We start from the raw sequence: 6,253 nt of genomic DNA, 5'->3' as shown, positions 1-6,253 counted from the left end.
ATATATTATTTAAAAAATAAATATATTATTAAAATTAATAACAGCAATTTAAAATGATAAAATTCAACTTTTTTACCGTATTTTTATAGTATTTTTATTTTTTTAATTTTTAATTTATTAGTACTTTATTATTTAATTAATAATTAAACAAATTATTTTTATGAAAATTTATTTTTTGTATTATATTAGAGAAGAGACGAATATAACAGTTTAAAAAATAAATTGTATAAATATTTAAGAGATAAATATGAAATACATACCTAAGTAATGTTTAGTTTGGTTATTAAATTTTTTTATTAAAACAAATCTTTATTTAATTACACGATAGAACATATATTCATATGTAAAATATAATATAATAACTCTATTTAGAGTACTTAAAAGTATCATTAAAATCAGAAAAAAACATATTTTTTATCGTACATAAATTATTTTTAAAAAAATAAATTGTTAAAATTAATAACACAAGTTTAAAATGATAAAATCTAACTTTCTTACAAGTATTTTTTATAGTATTTTTATTTTTTTAATTTTTAATTTATTCGTACTTTATTATTTAATTATATTTTACATATAAATATATGTTCCATCATGTAATTAAATAAAGATATGTTTTTTTAATAAAAAAATTTAATAACCAAATTAACTATTAATTATGTGGGTAAGAAGTGATCCATGGCAAAAAAAAAAAAAAAAAAAAGGCGCTGGCTATACTAGGAAGAGAGGTTGTGTGGGAGGGAGTAAATGGCGATGACGTTGGCGCCCCAACTATGGTTAAGATAAAGACCAATTATAATGTGACACATAATGAAGGGTAACTTACACGTTATTTTAGAAAGGATTGAGTAGCATTCATATATATATATATATAAAATTAGATTAACTCAATCTCAACAATTTTTATATAATTTTGCTAACAACTTTTAAGAATTTAAATTTATACCATTTTATTTTTTATGTAATCCTTAGAATCCATATTAACGCATAGATATCTTCTATACTAAGATAACATCGATACAACACGCGTGTGTATATATACAATGCCATACTACATGTCCAATCCACGCAACTTAAGATGATATATAACATGTAGTGAAAAATATATACGTATATCTGAGGGAGAACTGCTAAACAATTAATAGTCTAAGCTAACATAATAAGTGTCATCATGATGTTGATGTTATAAATATATGTTCTCTAGTTTTTTTGGTGCTTATATTAATATGATCAAGTTGAGTTAAAAGACCAAATATTATCAGAAATTAAAGCTAGATCTATTTGATGCTGATGATTAATTATGTTGCTATCTTTAATTTGTTTCGTAAATATTTGTACAAATTAAACTGAGAATTGTAAAAAAAAAAGGATTTTTTTTAATTAATTTAGGTTAGTGAAATGATTAAGTTTATTCGTTTATTTAAATAAATATTAAAAATTTAAATTTTACCCTATATATAGAGTAACTCATTAGTCAATGATAATTTTTAAATAAAACTTAAATCTATGATAAATTAATTTTTAGTCGGTTCAATCAAAAAATATCGTAGAAAATAAAAAAGTTGTTGTGATAAGATAGCCTAGGTGGATGCCCATTTTCCCACAAGGCTGAAGTTTTCAAGAGAGAAATTTAAAGACCAATCTTTAATAAAGGTTGAATTTGTACAGCTATAAATAAGGTTTCATAGCCTTACGTACAACACACACAGAAGCAATAAAATATCACTCTCTCTTTATACATAGTTTCTCTCTCTCTCTTTTATTACTACATATAAATATATGAATAATTTTTATTGAGCTAATTATATTAATGCTAGAGTCTTCTATCAACACTTCTTTATTTTATATTATATCTTCCTTATTTATTTATTTAGTTGTTTTACAACACGTTATCAGCACGAGACTCTGATCAAATTTTAGGAAGACTCCAGGTAACAAATTTTTATTATGTTGAAACCCTTTCATCTTGAATATAATGCTCTTGATATATCTGGAAACAATTATTTATTATGAATATTAGATGCTGAAATCCATCTTGATTCAATGGATCTTGAAGATACCATTAAGGCTGAAATATAATGCATCTCAGAAGGATAAAGCCAAAGCCATGATTTTTCTTCGTCATCATGTTGACGTATAATTGAAAAATGAATATCCCACATTAAAAGATCCTGCAGATCTGTGGAAAGACCTTGAAGAAAGGTACAATCATCAAAAGACGGTGATACCTCTTCAAGCCCGATATGTTAGAGAAAACTTTATCAACCTTCCATGCCTCGAATGTGCTCCTACAGTAGCAATCGAGAAAAATAATTTAAAAAATATTTTGAGCTAATTTCTTGCTTTCTTGTTGCTGAACGCAACAATGAGTTGCTCTTAAGAAATCATGAAGCGCGCCCAGATGGCGCCGCCCCATTTCCTGAAGCAAATGCGACAAATTATAACCCCAGAAGAGGTAAATGGCAAGATTTTGATAACAAGAAAATTATGGAAGGAAAAAAAAATTATGTTCACAAGAAAAATCTCACCAGAAGTGGGATAAAGAAAGAAATAATGGGCAAAGTATATCAATTGAGGATAAATGCTTCCGTTGTGGTGGAAAGGGCCATTGGTCACGTATCTGTCGTACCCCAAGGCACCTAGTTGATCTTTATCAAGCATCATTGAAAAGGGATGACAAAGAAAAGGAAACAAATTTTGTTTCAAATGATGAAAATTCCACCACTCATTATGATGTATCTAATATCTTTAAGGATTCTGAAGCTAATATTGGCTATTTGATCAATGATGGAATAGTTTGATATGTGTATGTGTTTGTTAAGTATTCATGTGAATAATTTGACTGTGCATGTACCTCTACTCATTTTATAATTATTATTTGTTTTTGAAGAAAAATGGCAAGGACATATTCTGAAGATATTTGTCTTGCGAATAGTGCAAGTTCGCACACTATTCTTAAAAGTGATATATATTTTACCCATCTTGTGCCAAAAGAAGAATATGTTAATACTATTATTGGCTCAGGCAATGTGATAGAAGGCTCCGGAAGAGCTATAATTTTGTTTCCTGGAGGAACAAAATTTATAATAAATAATGCACTATTATCTACCAAGTCCTTGAGGAACTTGTTGAGTTTCAAAGATATTCGCCGAAATGGATATCATATTGAAACAATGAATGAGGAAAATCATGAGTATTTATGTATCACAACTCATGATTCAAATAAGAAAGTTATATTAGAAAAATTACCCTCACTTTCATCTGGATTGTATTATACCAAGATTAGTACAATTGAATACATGCCATTGTAAACCAGAAGTTTACTAGCCCAAATGAATTCATAACTTGGCATGATAGATTGGGTCATCCGGGAACAACCATGATGAGGAGAATTATTGAAAACTCTCATGAACATTCACTAAAGAACCAGAAGATTCTTAAATCTAGTGAATTTTGTTGTGCTGCATGTTCTCAAGGGAAGTTAATTTTAAAGCCATCACCAGTAAAGATTGGATTTGAGTCCCCTGAATTCCTAGAAAGGATTCAAGGTGATATATGTGGACCTATTCATCCACCATGTGGATCTTTTAGATATTTTATGGTCCTGATAGACGCATCTTCGAGATGGTCACATGTGTGCTTATTATCTTCTCGCAATCTGGCGTTTGCAAGATTACTGGCTCAAATTATTCGATTAAAAGCACAATTTCCAGAAAATCCAATCAAAGCAATTCGCCTTGATAATGCTGGTGAATTTACTTCCCAAGATTTTGATGCTTATTGTATGGCTAATGGAATAAGTGTTGAACATCCAGTAGCTTATGTTCACACACAAAATGGGTTAGCAGAATCACTTATTAAGCACCTCCAATTAATTGCTAGACCCTTGCTTATGAGAACAAATCTCCCAACCTCGATTTGGGGGCATGCAGTTTTACATGCCACATCACTTATTCGTTTGAGGCCAACGAGTTACCATCAGTTCTCTCCTATGCAATTAGCTTTTGGCCAGCAGCCAAATGTTTCCCATTTAAGAATATTTGGGTGTGCGATATATGTTCCCATTGCACCACCTAATCGCACCAAAATGGGACCCCAAAGAAAATTGGAGATATATGTTGGATATGATTCTCCCTCTATAGTGAGGTATCTTGAGATACAAATGGGAGATGTGTTTAAAGCCCGGTTTGCGGATTGTCATTTTGATGAATCAAAATTTCCAACATTAGGGGGAGAGAATAAGCTTTCTGAAAAGGAACTTAATTGGAATGCATCATCATTGATGCATTTAGATCCTCGATCAGGGCAATGTGAACTAGAAATTCAAAAGATTATACATTTGCAAAGAATAGCAAATGAATTGCCTAATACATTTTTTGATACAAAGAGGATAACCAAATCTTATATACCAGCGAAAAATGTCCCAATTCGAATTGATGTCCCAGTAGGACAAGTAGCCGCTGAAGCAAACTCACGCCAGAAGCGTGGCAGGGCGAAAAATGTCCCAATTCGAATTGATGTCCCAGTAGGACAAATAACCACTGAAGCAAATACACGCCAGAAGCGTGGCAGGCCTGTCGGTTCCAAAGATAAAAATCCTCGAAAGAGAAAAGAGGTAAATACTATTCCTACTGAAAAAGACATTGTAAAGACACCTGCAGTTGTCCAAAATTCTAATATAGTTTTAACGCCAGAAGACGTTCAGGTACCTGAAAATTGTGAAAATGATGAGATCTCGATAAATTATGTCTTTACAGGAGAGAAATGGGACCGAAATAAGATAATTGTCAATGAAATATTTGCATATAATGTGGCATTAAATATCATGCATGAAAGTAAGGATCTTGAGCCAAGATCAGTCGAAGAATGTCGACAAAGGAATGATTGGCCAAAATGGAAAGAAGCCATGAAGGCTGAGTTAGACTCACTTGCAAAACGTGAAGTCTTTGGACCTGTAGTCCGTACACCTGCAGATGTAAAACCTGTTGGATACAAATGGGTATTTGTGAGAAAACGAAATGAGAAAAATGAAGTTGTGCGCTACAAAGCCCGACTTGTGGCACAAGGTTTTTCACAAAGGCCTGGTATAGATTATGAAGAAACGTATTCCCCTGTAGTGGATGCGATAACATTAAGTTATTTGGTCAGTTTATCTGCATATCATAAACTGCATATGCATTTAATGGATGTGGTAACAGCCTATTTGTACGGCTCATTAGATCGTGATATCTATATGAAAGTCCCTGAAGGATTAAAGATATATAAACCATCCAATGAATATTCGCAAGGGTTATACTCAGTCAAATTGCAAAGATCTTTATATTGTCTGAAGCAATCTAGACGAATGTGGTATAATCGTCCTACTGAGTATCTGGCCAAAAATGGATTCAAGAATGATGATATCTGTCCATGCGTTTTCATAAAGAAATATGTAGAACCTATGCACAATTACTCAAGAGGGGGGGTGAATTGAGTATTGCAACAACAATGAATCTTTTTGCAAAAGTTAAAGACAATATATAAAAGTGTTATTGTACTAGTATTTTTCCAAGAGCTTAACTCAATTGCTAAGCATTTATAAGGAGCTTTTACTTTCCAATAGACACCAACTCAAATAAATTGATCAAGCTTTTCACCAATCGGACTTAAGCTATTCCTTAAGTACTTACGAAGCTACTTTTCGATCACAATTTATTTGCTCAAAGGTAAAAGACAATAATATTGAAGAGATGAGTTTGGAGAGATGCAAACGCTATTTAGAGTGGTTCGGCACAATCCTTGTCCTACGTCCACTTTCTTTCTCAATCGCTATTGAGAAGTTCCACTATTGCCAAGCTTCAAGGTGCTCGCGCAAAACCTTTTACAATTCGAGTCCTTAGTTTCTAACACCTCACGGTATATGATCACCACTCGTATACTAACCCACTCCACTTAGAGATACCTCCTCTAAGATTTGCCTTGAGTACTTAGTATACTTCTTTGGTATCCTCACCGACTATAGTGTTTATAACTCTTGACTCAACCTTGGAGATCACACTCCAATTTACAAAGTGTTACAAGAAAACAATTCTCAAAGAATTGTTGAGATGAAATGAGTACTCTCTAGAAGAGTGTATGATTACAAGTTTAGCACTATTGAACCAATTGATATTGCTCTCTCAAATTGTGTATTATAACACCTTAAAAAAGTGTAGAATGAAAGAATATGAACAAGATAGTTTGCAAATACTTCCGTGTTTGAAATAAGGCTTCAATC

Source organism: Arachis hypogaea, chromosome 16 (assembly GCF_003086295.3).
Source record: "Arachis hypogaea cultivar Tifrunner chromosome 16, arahy.Tifrunner.gnm2.J5K5, whole genome shotgun sequence".
Classification (NCBI taxonomy): Eukaryota; Viridiplantae; Streptophyta; class Magnoliopsida; order Fabales; family Fabaceae; genus Arachis; species Arachis hypogaea.
Note: the sequence above shows the minus strand (reverse complement) of the source record.